A 21,793-nucleotide genomic window follows, 5' to 3' on the forward strand; every position below is an offset into this window, starting at 1 on the left:
AATTGGCAGGAAAAAAAGAGTTTGTTTTTGTATGTCATTTCCAACAAGCTTTTTAAAAATAGTTAACACGGTGCACACAACAGAAAGACAGTGAGCATGCATTCTGGGTTTGAAGGTTTGCAATCACATAAGCAGTATTATTTCAAGGATTAGCAAGTTTATTAAAACACCACATAATGAACAAATTGCAAATATCTTAATTAGCACTAATTAAGGACATTCTGTAAATTGGAAGTTGATGCAGCTCCAGTTTTTGCGACTGAACCGCTGCGTATTTATCAGGTGACCATAAACACTGTAGTGAACCGTACGGTGAAAGATTCCGTGGGGTGAGAGAGAGAGAGAGAAGCATAACGAGTAAAATAAAAAAAACAATTCTTACTAAAACTAAAGACACCGCTGACTTTCTTTCCTTCTGCCTTCCAAGTTTGCCACAAAAGAGAGGAGAGCTCACAGACAACTAACTTGAGTTTTGGAAGTGTACTCGATGCCCTTGTTTTTAAGCAACAGCTTTGTGCTGGTTACAGTGCAGTCACAGTCAGGTTTTGCTCAGCTCCGAGCACACTCACCAAAAATATGCAGTCAGACCCGTTTCTGACAGGGTCTGAAATACCACAGCAAGTGAGGAACTGCCGAATCAAATAACAGGCATGCAAACAGAACAATCGTAAGAAATTCTGGAACAAAGTTGTCCAGTCAAGCTAATTAATGCACATTATTGAACAGTTCTGAAAGCAACATTAAAACGTAAAAGAGCGGCTGCTGCTTCAGACTCATTAACTGTGAAAGTTTTGGCCTATACTACCAAACAGGAAAGGAGAATTCCATTACTTACAATTGCAGACAAGCAACTGTGAGGAAACAAGATCCAGCTTCTGAAATGGTGGTTAACTTTACATTCAAGCTTTTCTCTGCCCACTCTCTCCAAACCCCAAGAAACAAATTGCTTATAAAATCTCTGATGCAGGGCTTCCAAACTCTTTCAGCAAACTTCACCCAGGCCGAGAAAGCTCGTCAAGCAAAGCCCTGCCTGCTTACTCACGCTGTGCCCTATAAGGGAAAATTCCAGTATTAGAGTAAACTTAGCCAAGTACAGCACACTATAGCACAGACTGGACTGACACCAATGAAATGCCTTTTCCGAATATGCCCAGCTCCCCCACCTGCTCTTGAACACTTTTTTAAAAAACTGAAACAGAGCAGCTTCTGTTCATTCAACTGACAGGTTAAAAAAAAATTCAGTTCATATTCTGCTTAAATGCAACATTGAATTCAACGACTGTGGTGGTGGTGGAGGGGAATGTATACAAGCTTGCATTTCTTTAAAGACTACTGCATTATGTGGAGTTTATAAACTCAGCAGCAAAATAAATGGTTGGCCTCTACATGTCTTAAAATAATTAATTTTCTCTTTAAGAATTCAGATTTAGTTTAATCCTCTAAAAATTTAGTTTCAAATTATAGGAAAAGGGTGCATGTGCCAAAGTGAGTGGTGATTTTAACTTTTCCAATCAGAAATGTTAACCCTCTCTTGCCGACTCTCTCTCTGATGCTCCATCACTTAATGCTATTTTTGTTATACTAATTGGGTTTTCTTTAATAGCCAGACAATTTTGAAAGCATGAAAACTTGAAAGGTAGTACACAAGTCCACCTCAAGCTACTGAGTATGGTGGTTTGCCCGAGAATGGCTTCGATTCGCAGTTGTATGTTTGGGTGACAAGTTGTCAATGAATATTGTGGTTCCAGCTCAAGGGCAGACCATGCTGATTGGCTGCATTGTCAGACACTACTCACCCATTTGGCACCATGTTTCTTGAAAATGGCAGACACCATGTCATGTGACCCAGATTGGATAACAGCTGGTTTGATTGGGCCGTTTAGAGGCCCGACTTCAAAAGTCACGCCTGACTTGAAAGATGCACCAGCGAGCCCTTCTTCACCCACCCCAAGGACACAAAGTGCTGGAGTAATTCAGCGGGTCAGGATCTCTGGAGAACTCGGGTAGGTGACATTGTGACCCTTCCTCAGACTGATTCAGTTGACGGAGTTACTGCAGCACTTTGTGTCATTTCACTTTAAGACTAGAAGCCAATGCTGTTAATCTGCACCAGCGAGCCCTTCTTCACCGGTTCACACGGTTATTGTTGTGGCTCGTGTTGTACTTCCCGGGGACAGCACTTTCTCCAGTGTGCGCCCACTGACAGAATGAGCTCAATTACTGTAGTGCTCTCTCCCCTCTCATCTGTTGTAACTTCCAAGCTGGAGTATGTTGGCGATGGCGACCTGTAGAGAGCGCTGTCCCCAGGGGCTACAATGCGAGCTGCAACTAAAGCCGTGTCACCAGAAGGTGCGGGGAGTGAAGAAGTCGGCAGTGGCCGAGGGTGCATTGTCGTTTCATTATCACATGACGACCTCTGTTGGTCCAGAAAAACTGAAAATCAGAAATGCTCTGGAATCGAAGGTGTGTAAAAGTGTTCAACCTGTGTTTTTATCCTTGTGTTGTTATGTTAATGTGCCTATAAAAGTTGCAACACCAAAGAATTTCATTCCCAGTGCATATGGGCATCATGGTCATGTGGTGGTAGAGTTTCTGCCTTCAATGCCAGAGACCTGGGTTCGATCCTGACTCAGAGTACTTATGTGTATGGAGTTCGTATATTCTCCACATCTCCTGCGTGGATTTTCTCCGGGAAGTTCCAGTTTTCTCACACACTAAAGGCATACAGGTTTGCAGGTTAATTGGCTTGGTATAATTGTAAATTATCCCTAGTGTGTTTCGGATAGCGTCAGTGTGCAAGGATCGCTGGTCGGCGCGGACTCGGTGGGTGGAAGGGGCTGTTTCCACACTGTGTCTCTAAACTAAACTAGACAATTGAACATTCTTGAGTCCTGAATAATTGCTCCCATTATTTAGGCAACATTGAATGCAGAGACCCACCAACACTAGTGAGATTACTTCTCAATCAATCTGTTTTGGTGGCAAGGGGCAACAGATAAATAAATGTTAGCTTGGACACCAGAAAAGCTAAAAGCAATAACTGAAGGAATCAGAGACTTTTAAAACGAATCCAGTCCCAAATATGACGACATTTTTACAGAAACTTCATACTATATGTCAATTGTCAATGTGATACAAGGGTTCCTTGCTAAATGCAGAACAAAGGCTTTCTAAAATTGGATCATGTATGCTGCCTTGAACAGGCCAGCACAATTTTGATGGTCTTAGCTCCAATAGTACATCACATCCAGATGTGTAAACAATAACTTGTTTTCATGCAATCATTTGTTTGAAATGCAACCATACTCATGTGCTGCAACCTATTTATAGCACAAGCAGTTACACAATGTAGTACTATTTAATTTTACTTCAGCCAATATCTGCTTGACATAATTAATGGACCTAAACTTGGAGACTGATGAAACTTGGCTCATTGGCATGAGAGGTCCAAGTGTTGTAGCATAGCAGCTTATTTATATTGGTATCAGACATTTGACTCTTTTATAAATAAACACGATTTGTGTCATTTCTAATCCCTTATGAATAATGGGAATAAAACTACAAAATAAACTTCCAAATTAAAGCTATCCAGATGAGAGTGGCATTGCCACAAAGCATGAATGTCCTGATAAGAATGTCAGCTTCATTCAAACACTGTTGGGATGTATACTTTCACAAAACACAAGGAGCCCTAGGGGCACATGGTATTGAGGGTAGAGTGGATGGATAGAAAATTGGTTGGCAGACAGGAAACAAACAGTAGGGATTAACGAGTCGCTTTCAAAATGGCAGGCAGTGACTAGTGGGGTACCGCAAAGCTCGGTGCTGGGACCGCAGCTATTTACAATATACATCAATGATTTAGATGAAGGGATTCAAAGTAACATTAGCAAATTTGCAGATGACACAAAGCTGGGTGGCAGTGTGAACTGTGAGGATGCTATAAGAATGCAGGGTGACTTGGACAGGTTGGGGGAGTGGGCAGATGCATGGCAGATGCAGTTTAATGTGGATAAATGTGAGATTATCTACTTTGGTAGAAAAAACAGGAAGGCAGATTACTATCTAAATGGTGTCAAGTTGGGAAAAGGGGAAGTACAATGGTACCTGGGGGTCCTTGTTCATCAGTCAATGAAAGTAAGCATGCGGGTACAGCAGGCAGTGAAGAAAGCGAATGGCATGTTGGCCTTTATAACAAGAAGAGTTGAGTATAGGAGCAAAGAGGTCCTTCTGCAGTTGTATAGGGTCCTAGTGAGAAATACACCTGGAGTATTGTGTGCCGTTTTGGTCCCCTAATTTGAGGAAGGACATTCTTGCTATTGAGGGAGTGCAGAGTAGGTTTACAAGGTTAATTCCCGGGATGGCGGGACTGTCAAATGCTGAGAGAATGGAGCGGCTGTGCATGTATACTCTGGAGTTTAGAAGGATGAGAGGGTATCTTATTGAAACATATAAGATTATTAAGGGTTTGGACTCGCCAGAGGCAGGAAACATGTTCCCGATGTTGGGGGAGTCCTGAACCAGGGGCCACAGTTTAAGAATAAGGGGTAAGCCATTTAGAACGGAGACAAGGAAACACTTTTTCTCACAGAGAGTTGTGAGTCTGTGGAATTCTCTGCCTCAGAGAGCAGGTTCTCTGGGTACTTTCAAGAGAGAGCTAGATAGGGCTTTTAAAGATAGCAGTCAGGGGATATGGGGAGAAGGCAGGAACGAGGTACTGATTGGGGATGATCAGCCATGATCACATTGAATGGCGGTGCTGGATCTAAGGGCCGAATGGCCTACTCCTGCACCTAATGTCTATTGAGCCAGTGGAACTGCTTTCCAGCTTTATTCCATGCTTAAAGATGGGTCTTGAACTGGAAAGTGTGCAGAGAAGATTTACAAGGATGGTGCCAGGACTCATGGATCTGAGCTCTAGGGAGAGGTTGAGCAGGCTAGGACTTGAGCAGGAGGATGAGGGGAGTGTACAAAATCACAAGAGGAATAGATTGGGTAAATGCACAGAGTCTTTTGCCCAGAGTAAGGGAATCGGGAACGAAAGAGCATATGTTTTTGGTGAGGGAGAGAAGGTTTTAACAGGAACCTGAGGGTTATGTTTTTTTAACCATAAACGGTGATTGGTGTATGGTTGAGCTGATGGAGGATGTCACAGAGTCTGGTACTATTGCAACGTTCAAGAAACATTTGGACAGGTACATGGATAGGATAGGTTTAGGGTATGGGCCAAACGCAGGCAGGTGGGACTAGTGTAGATGGGGCAAGTTAGTCAGCGTGGGCAAGTTAGTCGGGCTGAAGGGCCTGTTTCCACGCTGTATGACTCTCTGACCCAAACCATTATTTGTCCATTTCCTTCTCAGATGCTGCCCAACCCGCTGAGTTCCTCCAGCATTTTATGTTTTGATGAGCATTCCAGCATCTCTTCCTCACGTCTCTATGCTTTCAAAAATTCATTTGACAAATTAATACAAACATAAAAGTTAACCTTTATTTGTTATTGTCCTAACCTTGGGGTTAGGACAAGGTACTAGCATTACTTTTGCCCAATTTTGATCAAGAGGTTATTAGACAATGATTATCCATGATGCTTGTACTTAGAATATCTGCTTCTAATGATACTGGGATTGAGATCTTTGCACAATGCTACTTTCAGTCAAATGCAATCTAAAGGCATGTGTGTGCATTGTTCCTTTCCACCTATTACATATAATGTCAACCTTAACTTGAAATTCTGCATGCAGCTCCATATTTCTGAAGATCGACAAGATTTCAAACATTACACTGTATGGACTGTGAATTTTGGCAGAGCTTTTGTGATAGGGCCATGACAAACAGTGGTCAAAAGATGTATAGAAATGTTTTAAGTTTCACTTTTTAAACTTGACAACATAATCTGCTGCAATGGAGGTACAAGGGCGTAGATGTTGGAATTGTGAACAAAATGCAAACTGCGAGAGAAGCTCAGCAGGCCTACAAACTGCGAGAGAAGTTCAGCAAGTCCCTGGCACTGTATGGCAGCAAATCTACCGCTGGCTTTTTGTGGCAGCGACTCTGATAGATTCCTTGCATTGTATGGAGGTCAGTGCCAGTGATGGACTGGGCAATGTTTACAACTTTTTGCAATCTTCTTTATTCCTGGGTGTTAGTTACTGAATCAAGCCATGATGCAACCAGTCAATATACTCCCTGCAGTACACCTGTGGAAGTTAGAGAGTATTTGTTGACATGCCCAATCGCCTCAATCTTTATAAGGAAGTAGAGACTATGATGGGCTTTCTGTATGATTGCATCAATGAGCTGGGTCCAGGACAGATCTTCAACGATGTGCACTCCCAGCAATTTGACGTTTTTGACTCTCTCCACCACCATCCCATTGATGAAATAGGTCTGTGGATCTCCAGGTGCAACACATCTCTCTTGTACAGAGCTCCTCTGCCCCAGAAATGATCCCAATGGCCACAAAAACCTGAATCCCTGCCCCTTCCACTCCTGAGCCTCACAATTCACCTGTCCTACCTTCATGTTCTTACCCTCAGCTCCTTGTATTTACTCTACAGGATCTCATCCCGTATCATAGAAACATAGAAACGTAGAAAATAGGTGCAGGAGTAGGCCATTCGGCCCTTTGAGCCTGCACCGCCATTCGATATGATCATGGCTGATCATCCAACTCAGTTTCCCATCCCTGCCTTCTCTCCATACCCCCTGATCCCTTTAGCCACAAGGGCCACATCTAACTCCCTCTTAAATATAGCCAATGAACTGGCCTCAACTACCTACTGTGGCAGAGAATTCCACAGATTCACCACTCTCTGCGTGAAAAATGTTTTTCTCATCTCAGTCCTAAAAGATTTCCCTCTTATCCTTAAACTGTGACCCCTTGTTCTGGACTTCCCCAACATCGGGAACAATTTTCCTGCATCTAGCCTGTCCAACCCCTGAAGATTGTCAATTGTGCCGAAGTGCACAAGGACTTCTGGCTGCTCACTCTCCTGCTAGATAATGTTCTGCAGCTGCTCTAAGACATCCTGGACCGTGGCTCCGAAGAGACGACACACCATCCTGGAGTCTCATTTGATGCTATAGAATGTCCTGTCTGTCCCGCTAACTAATGTGTCCACGGTCACAAAAGGTCTGCCTGTCTTCACTCCTCTCTGCTGTGCTTCAGAGACAAGTCCAATAGCACAGACCTGACTGCTGCTGCTCTCTCCTGTCAAGTCATCCCCCCCCCCCCCAACAGTATCCCGAGGGGCTTCCATGTTGTCGTGGAGATGGGCTCCAGGGAATTGCTGCACTTTCTGTCTTCTCCCTTTCCTGGTGGTCATAGAAACATAGAAAATAGGTGCAGGAGTAGGCCATTCGGCCCTTCGAGCCTGATCATCCAACTCAGTATCCTGTACCTGCCTTCTCTCCATACCCCCTGATCCCATTAGCCACAAGGGCCACATCTAATATAGCCAATGAACTGGCCTCAACTACCTTCTGTGGCAGAGAGTTCCAGAGATTTACCACTCTCTGTGTGAAAAATGTTTTTCTCATCTCGATCCTAAAGGATTTCCCCTTTATCCTTAAACTGTGACTCCTTGTCCTGGACTTCCCTAACATCGGGAACAATCTTCCTGCATCTAGCCTGTCCAACCCCTTAAGAATTTTGTAAGTTTCTATAAGATCCCCCCTCAATCTTCTAGATGGGTCACCCATCTAGTTTCTGCCCTACCGTAGGTGAGACCACCTCACTGTAAATCATATCTCTAACCCCCTCAGTCTCCCAGATGATCCTGAGTTTGCCCAGAAGCTGCTCCAGTTCCTCAACATGATCAGCAAGGAGCTGCAGGTTGGACACATCTCCCGCCAGGGCCAGTGACTCCAGTTCTCCCGAGTCTCATTACATGGGATTCTAGAATGGCGGTTTGCAACTGTATCCATATTTCTATGTGTAGGATCGACCTGCAGATGCTGGTTTAAATCAATGGTAGACACAAAATGCTGGAGTAACTCAGCGGGACAGGCAGCATCTCTGGAGAGAAGGAATGGGTGACGTTTCGGGTCGAGACCCTTCTTCAGATCACTGAGTTACTCCAGCATTATGTGTCTACCTTCCATATTTCCATGACTGTTGCACACAAAAAGCATTCACTATGTTAAATAATAACATTTCAGAAACAGTTAAAATCTTTATCTTAAAAAATGATATTTTCCTGAGCACAACTGCAGTGTCAATTGGTTTGCAGATCCTTGCTTCCAGGAGAAGCTCTTTGGAGGAAATCCATATGGAAAGAGTTATAAAATATTGCCCCAGATGCAGTTATGATTTTTTTTTCAGGGACCATAGCTCCAGACTATTTCAGGAATTATGCTCACTGGCAAAATTAACTCAATACCAGTTTTTAATGCACTGAATGTCTGTTTGGTTAGTTAAGTGCAAACAGATTTAGTCTGCAGGCTATGTTTCCCATTGATAAAAAATACTTAGTTCCAAATGCTAATCAGTAGGTTTTAAATTTTAACTGAATTCACATGTATCCATGCAGCATGTATATAGTAATGCAACACAACAATACTAGAAGATAGACACAAAATGGTGGAGTAACTCAGCAGGTCATGCAGCAAAAGGGATAGGTGAAGTTTGGGGTTGAGACCATTCTTCAGTCTGAGAGTTAGGGGAAAAGGAAACTAGAGGCATGAAAAGGTACAAAGAACAAATTAATGAAAGGTATGAAAAAAACAAATCAAAGCCAGAAAACGATGATCAAGGAAAGGTGGAGTCCATAATGGTCCATTGTTGGCTGTTGACAAGATGATAATGAGTAGCAACAAACAATGAAACTAAGCAAGGTGACAATGAAACTAGTGAGACGACTAGGGAGGGGGAGGGATGGAGAGAGAGGGAATGCATGGGTTGGTTACTTGAAGCTAGAGAAATCAATATTTATACTGCTGGGTTGTAAGATGCCCAAGCAACATATAAAGTGCTGCTCCTCCAATTTGCGTTTGACCTCATTCTAAGGCAGCCCAGGACTGAAAGGTCAGTATGGGAATGTGGAGGGGAGTTAAAGTGTTTGGCAACTGGGAGATGATGTAGGTCGAGGCAGACTGAGCAAAGGTATTCAGCAAAATGACCGCCCAGTGTGCGCTTGGCTAGAGAAACGATCGGCAAGTCAGTGCTTGGTTCAGTACTAGAAGTCAGTACTGGCTTAAAAGCAAAAGCAACATCCCAATCTAAGCACTTGAATTTTTCCCCATATCGGACCCGTCCCAAAACCATTTCATGAGAAACGGAACAAATAAATTGTTGTAATTGATCAAGAACAGAGGACACGGGCAGTATATTAATCTAGATGAAGTACTGAAAAGGGCAAGTGTGGCATGGCCTGACCCAACCCAAACCTCAAACATGTTTATTAAAATATTCACTTAATCCAACCCCAAAACCTATTTGTGATCCATCGGATCTGACTGGGATTATCAACCCTCTTTACATTTCAGAAAATTATATTAGGTCTACTATTGATGACCACATTTAAAACTAGAGGATTATATTTAGGATAAAATCTTGTACTGCGCTTTTGATTTAAGTCTCATCATCACTTTCCCCTTTACAGATCAGCTATGGTTTAATGAAAGGGACTTTTGCTACACGAGCTTTTGTGTTCAAATCTCAAGCCCGAGACCCAAGCACAAAAATCTTAGCTGAGGTGCTGGTTCATACAATATAATCAGGAGTCATCTTTTTAGATGAGATATTAAAGCAAAAATTCAGTTGCTTGTTTAGTAGATGAAAGAGATCCCGCAGCATATGGTTAAATGCCCATCCTCAACATACCAGATAATCATGACTGGTAGCTTTCCTGTTGTATTTCCTGCAATGCATCTCGAAAACTATTTCATTAGGTATAAAGTTGGCATCTTAAAAAGAGCATGAAAGGCACCATTTAAATACAAGCTCATCTTTCTTCTTTGCTGCATTTAACCCTGAATGTGATACCTAAGTTACACCTGCTTATATTAATGCCTGCTTATTCAGATTTAATCATATTGCATATTTTCCAATACTTGATTGCTTGGTTGCTTCAGTTCCTCCTGCCATCGAGTGAAGCCTTTGCCTGCCAGACATCAAGGTTTCCATGTTTTATGTCATCGGACCCAGTGACATTGTACTCATTTCTTTGAAACAACTATCGGATGCCAGGTTAATCCTTTTCAAATTCTTTTGTTGCCTTAAGTTAGGTGCTGGGCTACCCTTGGCATCAGCATGCTTGTACTCACTGCCGCCTCTGGCTGCATTTGCTTTATTCTCGTCCCAGTACGTGTACTGGGCCCACACTTTCCCTTCTCGCGAGCCAAGCTGCTCCCCCCTCTCTCCTGTAGCTCTCCCTGGAACTGCTTCAGCATTGCAAATCATTGCTGAACACCATCTTTGAATGTTAACAGTGTTTCATCTGTTCATTCAAACAGAATCGTCAAACACTTGGATACGTCCTGCTTCAATTTTTAAAACCATACGTCTTCAAATAAAACAGAGATAACTATTTAACTTATTAAACCAGCAGTTAGTTGCAATGAGCCATTTCAAAATGAAATGGCTGAATTTGATAAACAATTGAGGTCAGCGCATGATAAATGTCACTGGGAACATGGGTGGGTGGAAGAGGAATAAACGCTGGCAGTGGCAAGGGCAGGCTGGCACCATTACTTAGATTGTCCATAGTGCAGATGAAAATCTACATGACAGAGGCATAATTCATTTGCCACTATGTGTTAGAACACTGCAGGAGTGAGGTAGAAACGGACTTTAATTCAGTGGCAGAATGTAATGAAATCCAGCAAAAGCAAAGACAAGCAAAATCTGGGCAGAAAATTGACCTTCAGACGATAAATTCATGGTTTAGTCATCAAAATTCTGAAGAGTTGGGGGAAACAAGAACTGGTGGGAGAAGGAGCTGCACAAATAAGATACATAAGATGGTGGCAGTAACCAATAATAGCTGGAAGAAAGATAATTGAGGGGCATGAAGGATGGGGTAATTAAGTCATCTAGACCTTTAGAAATGAGCAACAGGTGAAGTAACGGAAAAGAGAGAACACAATGGCTTAAATCTAAAAGGGTGGAGAAACAGGAATGTCACATAGATTATCAATAAACTCAGGAAGAATGTTCACATTAAAATGAGATTGGGAAAAATAAACCTGGACAGAAATCACAATAGGAGAAAGGAAGGAAACAAAGTGCTCATCACACCAGCCATTAAACGTGGTGACTTGAAAGCATCAAATAACCCCAACACCAACAAAAATGTCACTGCAAAATCATCCGACAGATACAAATAAGACAAAGTGGATCCACGTACTTGCCATGAGCAACATCATGGAAACACAAATATTGCAATCTATGACAGGCAGCAATCACCTGACACCACTGCAAAGTCAACATTACTTTTATAATCTCACTGTCTAAATCTCACTGTTCTAAATACACTTGCTTTCATATCTATGAACATTGCTCATCTCTGGCCATCTGATATTGAAATTCATTCAAATCCTTTGCTTCTTCAAAGTTTCACATTTCCCACCCTCTGAAATTTTAAGAACTCACTAATCTCTGATGTAGTGGCACCCAGTTCCTCAGATTTATATATCTCCACGCTTAAATTAATTAATAGGTCACCATAATTCGGCAGCCCTGCAATCCAAAATGTTCTTATCCTCTGGCCCAACACTCCCTTTCCCAAATGTCATCTGTGGCCTTTGTTACATCTACAAAGGCAAACAAGCTTGCTTACCTTATAAATACCAACATAAGAATTTGCAATTTGTAGAGACAGTAAAAGGCAATAGGAGTTCAAAACGTACCTTAAAATCTCCCCATAAGTAATCTAGATATTACTCTGTTAGATGGAAACAAGTGCATATAAACTTGAGGCATTCCCAGGAAAGCTATTGTCGTAATGTAATGGTTAAGGGTGGATAGGGAGGAAATATGTCAGCTTCCTATCTTGGGAGAGGCTGTCCTTTATGAGGACGGTGTGATCAGCTCGCTTTGAAAGAACAACCTCTGATTGTTTTCTAAAATATGCCAGAGTATTGCCTTAAGAGTTCACTTCTGGATATAAGGGCACACTATTTGAGAACAGTATGCCTTCAAACTATTATCAGATTTCAAGGATGGGAAATGGCACATCCTGTATTACGTTTCAGTTTTCCACAATTTAATATCATGTCAAATGATGTCAATAATTACAGGAAACAGCTTGGCCAATTGAGCCTGCGCTACCTTCTGGGACAGGGGGAGCTAGTGGTGGCCCCACTTACAAGCCCTGAGAGTGGAATATAATGTTGGCAACCCGGGCACAAACCAAGTTTGTCAATTCTTATCGTTTCAATGTAAATTTACCATGTATACTAAATTTCCTTTTACATTGCTGTTCGTCAAATATTTCCTCGCAGTGAATAAATGATTATTACGTCCGGAAATCCACATCTGCAAATCACAAGTGGCTGTCATTTACTCCGCACACTTCCAAAACCTGGATAGATGATAATCAATATTAATTTCAATATCTAGGGACAAGGCAGCTATGAGCACTTGGGCCATTTGCCCTATCTGTAAGTTGCAAGGTTTTACATCAGGTGAGTTTTTCCAACAGCAGGTGAACACCAGCAACAGTGTTAGATGTGAGGAGGATGCTAGGAGAATGCAAGGTGACTTGGATAGGCTGGGTGAGTGGGCAAATGTTTGGCAGATGCAGTATAATGTGGATAAATGTGAGGTTATCCATTTTGGTGGCAAAAACAGGAAAGCACACTATTATCTAAATGGTGGCCGATTAGGAAAAGGGGAGATGCAGCGAGACCTGGGTGTCATGGTACACCAGTCATTGAAAGTAGGCATGCAGGTGCAGCAGGCAGTGAAGAAAGCGAATGGTATGTTAGCTTTCATAGCGAAAGGATTTGAGTATAGGAGCAGGGAGGTTCTACTGCAGTTGTACAGGGTCTTGGTGAGACCACACCTGGAGTATTGCGTACAGTTTTGGTCTCCAAATCTGAGGAAAGACATTCTTGCCATAGAGGGAGTACAGAGTACAGAGAAGGTTCACCAGACTGATTCCTGGGATGTCAGGACTGTCTTATGAAGAAAGACTGGATAGACTTGGTTTATACTCTCTAGAATTTAGGAGATTGAGAGGGGATCTTATAGAAACTTACAAAATTCTTAAGGGGTTGGACAGGCTAGATGCAGGAAGATTGTTCCCGATGTTGGGGAAGTCCAGGACAAGGGGTCACAGCTTAAGGATAAGGGGGAAATCCTTTAAAACCGAGATGAGAAAAACTTTTTTCACACAGAGAGTGGTGAATCTCTGGAACTCTCTGCCACAGAGGGTAGTTGAGGCCAGTTCATTGGCTATATTTAAGAGGGAGTTAGATGTGGCCCTTGTGGCTAAGGGGATCAGAGGGTATGGAGAGAAGGCAGGTACGGGATACTGAGTTGGATGATCAGCCATGATCATATTGAATGGCGGTGCAGGCTCGAAGGGCCGAATGGCCTACTCCTGCACCTAATTTCTATGTTTCTATGCTTCTATGTAACATCAGCAAGAAAGCCGGAATTTAAATATTCATTAATTTAAATAGAATTTATTTAAACCCAATGGCTTGTCAGTTTGAGAAGCATTATTGAAAGAAAATCTAAGTTTCTAAAGCCATCAGAGGACAACTAAATACTGCTGATACCTCCAGGTAACTCAGACAGTTTGGGGCATTTAATTAGTCGTAGGTACACAAAAATGCTGGGGAAACTCAGTGGGTGCAGCAGCATCTATGGAGCGAATTTAAGTAGTCCTGTCAGTTTTCGCTGTTACAGGCAGATCTAAAATGACTAACTCGTGCACCGTCACATTTATGGACCATATGACAAGGAGGGATTCCGCAGAGAAATCAAAGTGATTTGTCAAAATTCACTCTGGAATGATTGAGGTTAGTGAAAACAAATCTGGGCAGTATTTTTTGAATTTTAGTCAGCTCTTTAGTCAGTATGCTTCTGAGCACTACATTTCCCCAAAAAGATGCTGATGAAGAAGATTTGAACTTGGGAGTCCAGGGTAAAATTTTGGGATTTAATTATATATTCAGTATCAACAGAATGGTAGTGAGCAATCCCAGCAACTCAGAACTGAAAACTCCCCTGCACTGATGATTTTACTCTAAATATCAAAGTTCCATTGAACACATTTTGCACGTAGAATTTTGTTTCTTGATACAGATGTAGAAACACAGATGAACTAAATGCATGTTTCTATGTTTCTATGTAACATCAGCAAGAAAACCGGAATTTAAATATTCATTAATTTAAATAGAATTTATTTAAACGCAATGGCTTGTCAGTTTGAGAAGCATTATTGAAAGAAAATCTAAGTTTCTAAAGCCATCAGAGGACAACTAAATGCATAGCTAGTCTACTTACCACAGCAATCATTTTCTTTCTCCCACTCAATGGAAAAATCCTTTATTTTGTGCACCGCAGAGGGACTGGCCTACATTTCCCTGACACATCAGCAACAAGCATTGCTAGGGCCAGCTCACTTGGCTCTTGTGGAATTTCCCTGTAAACTTTGTAGTAGCTGCCAAACCAGAGACCTTAGTTCCATCGCTATTCTTAATACCAGCTAGCCTTGTGTAAGTCGACCAGCGTTTGTGTGTTATCCTTAAAGTTCATTTGAAAACAGTCAAAAAAGGATAAAAGGAGACCCATATTGTCGATAGGAGTAATGTTTGATCATGACATGGTTTTTATTGACAACTGGCTCATACTTTGAGTTCTGGTAGTTAAAGATGAAACAAAGGCTGCTGATTATTGGTAAAATGTAGGGCATTATTTGGTTTTCAGCACGATAGCACCAACAGCGATTCCTTGCAAAAGAAGACTCTGCCGTGGGGCTTGGACAGCTGCATTTGTGGTCACTTTCTGAAAGCACCATAGAATTAAAGAATCAAATACAAGCTTTAATTACAGAAATGCTTACATTGGATTATTCAAATGGTAGACTTGGGAGATATAAATTTAGATTGCTGAACCATGCCTTTTCACTCCCCAGAAAAATAACAACTTAGTTATAGAGCAGAGAATTATTCCAAGGTTGTTGCAGCAAAGTAATTAATCAAAGCAATTGATGCGAGCCAGCAAAATACAGGTTGGCTAGTTACCAAATATATATATTTTTTTGTTTTTGTTTATTTTATTAGAAGTTAATACAGTACAAAACAGTACAGTGGAACCTAATTTTAGGTGCCAACTATGTCATACCGTAATCCATTCTATGTACAACCTCTAGTTTTATGTTATGAAAAGGAAGTAAGCAAGACAAGAAAAAGAAAACAATAGAAAGAGGAAAAAGTGGAAAAATAGATGGTAGAGAGTAGAAAAACGTGAAGTGTGTATATAAAAAAAAAAATAAATAAATAAAAAGTGGAAAGTAGAAATAGAAGAGAAGGCCCCTTAAAAGAGAATTTTTCAAATCTGTATTCGGAGATGTAGATCTATCCACGTCATGAACGGAAATCAGCAATCTTTACGGTACCGATGCATCACATGATTCCAAAAAGTCGATGAAAGGAGACCAACTCCTTAAGAATTGGTCATATTTATCTATTAGTCAGAGTCTCATTTCTTCCAAATATTTAAAGGCAGATTTGAAGCAGTCTTAAGAAGAGAGGTAGAGAGGGTTGATAGAAAGCATCCTGGATATTATGCAGCTCGATAGTTATAGGTGTACAGGGGACACCAGAGCTGGAGGGGCAATGTTCTGGCGGGTCTACATGCATAGAGACAGTAAGAGACCAATTCAAGGCAGGGTTTGGGCAGAACGATAAAAATGGACACTAATGCTGTGGAGGCCAATTCATGTCAACACTTTCAAGGTTATAGGGGAATGTGGTGCATGTTTGCACAAAGATGGCAAGTCTTAGAAGTTTGTATTTATGGAAGGCAAAAGATGGAAAATCTCACTGGGGAACACCGAAAGAAGGAAGCCTGGGCAATTCACAATCATAGATTAAAACTACAGCACAAGACAAAGGCAGCAAAAGTGACCCATCCATGGTTTCCTTTGCCATAAGAGGTAGCTCGGACTTCAAAAGGAGAGAAAATAGGCCAGGACCAAGAGAGTCAAGAGTCAATTTAATTGTCATTTGGACCCCTAGAGGTCCAAACGAAATGCCGTTTCTGCAGCCATACATTACACACAAATAGACCCAGACACAACATAATTACAATTTTACATAAACATCCATCACATAGCTGTGATGGAAGGCCAAAAAAAAACTTATCTCTCCACTGCACTCTCCCCCCCCCCCGATGTCAGAGTCAAAGTCAAAGCCCCCGGCTGGCGATGGCGATTGTCCCGCGGCCATTGAAGCCACGCCGGGTGGTGCGAGGTCGCACACCGGGTCTTGGTGTTGGAGCCCCTGGTGTGCGCTCGCAAGTACCCGCGGCCATTCCAGCCGCGCGGGGCGGTGTAGTGAGGCCCCGCTCCAGGAGCTCTTCAACCCCGCAACACGGGCGGGAGAATTCTCCGTTGCAGGAGCCCCGAAAAGCGGTCTCTCTCCAGGGAGCCGCGGGCTCCCGGCGCCGCTGTCCGCAGACCCGCAGCAGCAGCCCCCGACTCAGCAGCGGCATCGGCAGCAGCAGCAGCAGCAGCAGCAGCGTTCCTCCACCGCTCCGGTCTCGGCCAGCTCCGCGACGGCAACGGTGAGTCGGCACCTGAGTCCCCGGCTTCTTCCTGTTGGAGGCCGCTCCTCGTTGCGGCCTCAACGACAACGGAACCCGACGAGAAAAAGGTCGGGTCTCCAGTGCAGGGAGAGATTTAAAAAGTTTCCCCCCCCCTCCCACACACACACACACCAACAAAAAATAACAAAAACTACATTAAAACACAGACAGAAAATAATAAAAACGCGGACAGACTGCAGAGGCCGCTGCTGGCCAGAGCCGCGCCGCCTACCGGACCATGCAGTGGCAAAGGGAATTAGATGGAAAAAGGTGACAACCACAAAATGATACCAGGAGAAAAGGGAATAACTTGCAATCTCAATAATCAAATATTAAATAGGATTAGAAACTAGGTTCTCCAGGTATTCCTGTAACAGTGAACGGTTTTGTCAAAGGGACCAATAATTCCCAATGTTAGGTAAGAAATTGTCCAATACACAAACTGTAAGGTTTACTTAATGTGCAATTAATTTTAGATAACTAGACTATGCTCACATGTTGCATGAAGTTACAGAAGTAAGGAAGTTGCATTGTTGTACATTGTCTCTGCCTGTCGGGTCGCCGGTCGTTTCCCCATTTCCCTCCCCGGTATCTTCTCCAGTGAAAGGAAGTGATGTGGACTCGTACCTGACACGGGCCAGACGGGTTTGCCGGACACACGTTAGATATAGTGCTTTTGTGTGACTTTGCAAATGTATTATTAACATTCCACCTATATTGCTTAGCCACCGATACTTATTTTTGTTTCCACAAAGAAGGATGTAGATTGGCTATTTCATACTAGCCAATTATAGTGTTTGTTAGTAGTGACTCAGCCTATTATGTGCTTCATATTATCAAGAGCTTGCTTACGCTAGTATGAGTAGCAACTCAGAGATGTAATGTCTGCAGATTCTTGCTTTAATAAACATGTGGTGTATCTTGATGTGTGTTCGAGTTGACCATTACAGCCTGGAATGGCCATTACACTCCTGTCAAGAGTGGAAAACCTTGAGCTCTTTATATGCTGGCAACTTTTTCCTTTAATGTCTTGATATTTTGCACAGCCCCAGATTTTTGCAGTTCAGTTTACTCATATTCAATTAATTAATTAATTTGGACCTAGGATATATTTTCTAACAAAAATGGCTGGCCTCGCAAATCACAATGACATAATTGCAGCAAGGACCACAAATAGGATACAATTCATGATGCTAGGCTCATGTAGCCTGTTATAGTTATTAACCAGAATATATCTGGTTAAGCAGTAGCTAAGCAAAAGAGATATTATGGTGTAATAGAAAGGCAATAACTCCAACCAGTGCAAACATCCCAACATCTATTCTGACAAGCCCTTCAGAATTCTCATGTATGCTGAAATGAAATAGATCAAGCTCAGATGTCAAATAACATGCTTGTTATTAGATTTAAAAAAACATGGCAACCTGGAGTTCACCCACTTCCTGTGGCTGGTTTACCATCATTGTGATTACTGTACCAAGAAGGGTCCCGACCCGAACCGTCACCTATCCATGTTACAATAGAAACATTTATGTGTCAAACATCCACTCAGGTACATATATAGGTTCAGAGGAATATGGATCAAACGCAGGCAGGTGGGACTAGTGTAGATGGGGCATGTTGGTCGGTGTGTGCAAGTTGGGTCGAAGGGCCTGGTTCACGCTGCATGACTTTGTTCTCCAGATCTGATGAGTTACTACCGCATTTTGCCCTTTTTTTATTATTGTGATCACGATGCTCTTCAAAATATTTACTGGAGCTGTGAATGAATCCAATGAGGAGGGTGAGAAAATTAGCTTTATTTCTTTGTAAATTTGGAGAACTCACAAATTGCTGGCTTAAATGATGTGTTTCTGAACAATCACGTACATTGCAATTGCAGATAGTAAAAATTCAACAGAAAAATTGCAGTGATTTGAAAAAAATCAATGTTGTGGAAATTCAACAAGTCAGGTGGCATCTTTGGAAAGAGAAACAGTCAGCGTTTCAAGTTTCGGTTTGAAGAAGGGTTTCGGCCCGAAACGTCGCCTATTTCCTTCGCTCCATAGATGCTGCTGCACCCGCTGAGTTGTCCAGCATTTTTGTGTACCTTCGATCTTCCAGCATCTGCAGTTCCTTTTTGAACAGCGTTTCAAGATCCATGGCTTTTCCTCAGAACCTTGTTCCTGAAAATCTTAACTTGGTTTCTCTATCCAAAGATTTTGCCTGACTTGCTGAGTGTTCAGATAAAAGGAGAAAATATAGAGTTAATGGCAAGGCTCGGAACAGCATTGATGTACAGAAGGATCTTGGGGTCCAGATTCACAGCTCCCTGAAAGTGGCAATACAAGTCGATAAGTAGTAACGGTGCCGCTATGGTATGCTTGACTTCATAGGTTAGGGCATTGGGTTTAAGAGTGAGGAAGTCAAGTTGCCGCTTAGGTTAGTCCACATTTAGAGGACTGTGCGCAGTTCTGGTCACCTCATTAAAGGAAGGACGCGATGCATTGAAGAGGATGGAGAAGAAATTTACAAGATTGCTGCCTGGAATAGCTACAAGAAGAGTTTGAACCAACGGGTTGCTTTCTCTGGAGCGTTGAACGCTAAGGGGAGACCTGACAGAAGTAAATAAAATGAGAGGCACAGATGGATACATTTATTACTATCATGAATACTGAAGTACACAGTGTTAAGCTTTTGTTTGCATGCTGTCCAATCAAGTCAAAAAATAACATATAGTGCATTCAGAAAGTATTCAGACCCCTTCACCTTTTCCACATTTTGTTACGTTATAGCCTTATTCTATTCTTTTTTTTATCATCAAACTACACACAATACCCCGTGATAAAAAAGCGAAAACAGGCGTTTAGAAATCTGTGCAAAGTAATTAAAAAGAAATAACTAAAATATCATATTTGCATAAGTATTCAGACACTTTACTCTGTACTTTGTTGAGGCACCTTTGGCAGTGATTACAGCCTCAAGTCTTCTTAGGTACGACATCACAAGCTTGACACACTTGTATTAGGGTAATTTCTCCCATTCTTCTCTGCAGATCCTCTCAAGTCAGGTTGGATGGGGAGCTGTCAATGCACAGCTATTTTCAGGTCCCTCCAGAGATGTTCGATTGGGTTCAATTCCGGGCTCTGGCTAGGCCACTCAAGGACATTCACAGACTTGTCACGAAGCCACTCCTGCTTCAAGTCTTGGCTGTGTGCTTAGGGTCGTTGTCCTGTTGGAAGGTGAACCTCCGCCCCAGTCTGTGGTCCAGAACGCTCTGAAGCAGGTTTGCATCAAGGATCTCTCTGTACTTTGCACTCTTCATCTTTCCCTCGACCCTGACTAGTATCCCAGTTCCTGCCACTGAAAAACATCCCAACAGCATGATGCTGCCACCACCATGCTTCACCGTAGGTATGGTATTGGCCAGGTGATGAGTGGTGCCTGGTTTCCTCCATACGTGACGCTTGGCATTCGGGCCAAATAGTTCAATCTTGGTTTTATCAGACCAGATGATCTTGTTTCGCATCATCTGAGCGTCCTTAAGGTGCCTTTTGGCAAGCCCCAAGCGGGCTGTCATGTGCCTTGTACTGAGGAGTGATTTCTGTCTGGCCATTCTGCCATAAAGACCTGATTGGTGGAGTGCTGCAGATATAGTTGTCCATTTGGAAGTTTCTCCCATCTCCAATCACAATGGGACCTCATTTACATACGCTGCCATGAACATTCCGCCAGCCGAAAATGACATAACAATGGGATCTCAGCGAGCACTCCCCACGGCCCACTCCCCATGGCCCGCTCCCCACATAATTTTGGCGATGCCCTTCTCTGGCATTGGTGGCCCAATCGTTGAGCAACAGTATCACCATTCGCAGAATCACATGGGAAGGATTTATTGCCTCCACGGAGCGCCGAAGCCCATTCAAAAGTCGAGTCCATTCATTGTCTCTGGGAAGCGCCGACTGCCCCCCAACGAAGCAAATACGTAGATCAAAGTGCTGTATATGAATGCGGGAAGTATAAGGAATAAAGTGGGCGAGCTTGAAGCTCAGTTAGAAACTGGCAAGTATGATGTTGTGGTAATTAATGAGACATGGCTGCAAGAGGGCCAGGGCTGGGAACTGAATATTCAAGGGTATACCTCCAATCGAAAAGACAGACAGGTGGGCAGAGGGAGTGGGGTTGCCCTGTTGGTGAGGAATAAAATTCAGTCCCTTGCAAGGGGTGACATTGAAACAGGAGATGTGGAGTCAGTATGGATAGAACTAAGGAATTGTAAGGGTAAAAATACCCTAATGGGACTAATCTCCAGGCCCCCAAACAGTAGCTTGGACATAGGGCGCAAGTTGAATCAGGAGTTACAATTGGCATGTAGTAAAAGTAATGCTGTGGTTGTTATGGGAGATTTCGACATGCAGGTAGACTGAGAAAATCAGGTTGGTACTGGACCCCAAGAAAGGGACTTTGTAGAGTGCCTTAGTGATGGATTCTTTGAACAGCTTCTATTTAAGCCTACCAGGGAGAAGGCAATTCTGGATTTAGTGTTATGGGGTCATGAACCGAATTTGATAAAGGACTTCGAGGTTAATGAGCCATTAGGAGGCAGTGACCATAACATGGTTAGGTTTAATCTACAATTGGAGAGGGAGAATAGATCGGAGGTGTCAGTGTTGCAGTTGAATAAAGGGGACATGAGGGAGGAGCTGGCCAAAGTTGACTGGAAAGATACACTAGTAGGGATGACAGTGGAACAAGAATAGAAACATAGAAACATAGAAATTAGGTGCAGGAGTAGGCCATTCGGCCGTTCGAGCCTGCACCGCCATTCAATATGATCATGGCTGATCATCCAACTCAGTATCCCGTACCTGCCTTCTCTCCATACCCCCTAATCCCCTTAGCCACAAGGGCCACATCTAACTCCCTATTAAATATAGCCAATGAACTGGCCTCAACTACCCTCTGTGGCAGAGAGTTCCAGAGATTCACCACTCTCTGTGTGAAAAAAGTTCTTCTCATCTTGGTTTTAAAAGATTTCCCCTTTATCCTTAA

General features: G+C 42.7%; 1 protein-coding gene across 6 annotated transcripts in view; it reads right to left on the minus strand.

Moving 5' to 3' along the window:
• kank1a (KN motif and ankyrin repeat domains 1a) overlaps positions 1–21,793 on the minus strand; it is a 247,433-nt gene that overhangs the window by 51,668 nt on the left and 173,972 nt on the right. Inside the window, exon 1 of one of the 6 annotated variants that reach the window (XM_055632827.1) lies at positions 383–517. The exons of the other annotated variants lie outside the window; for them this stretch is intronic. The gene's annotated coding sequence lies outside the window, so the exon portion shown is untranslated. Of the gene's footprint in view, positions 1–382; positions 518–21,793 lie in introns of those variants that run through there. 6 annotated transcript variants of the gene reach the window in all.

This window comes from Leucoraja erinacea, chromosome 3, assembly GCF_028641065.1.
Source record: "Leucoraja erinacea ecotype New England chromosome 3, Leri_hhj_1, whole genome shotgun sequence".
Taxonomy (NCBI): Eukaryota; Metazoa; Chordata; class Chondrichthyes; order Rajiformes; family Rajidae; genus Leucoraja; species Leucoraja erinaceus.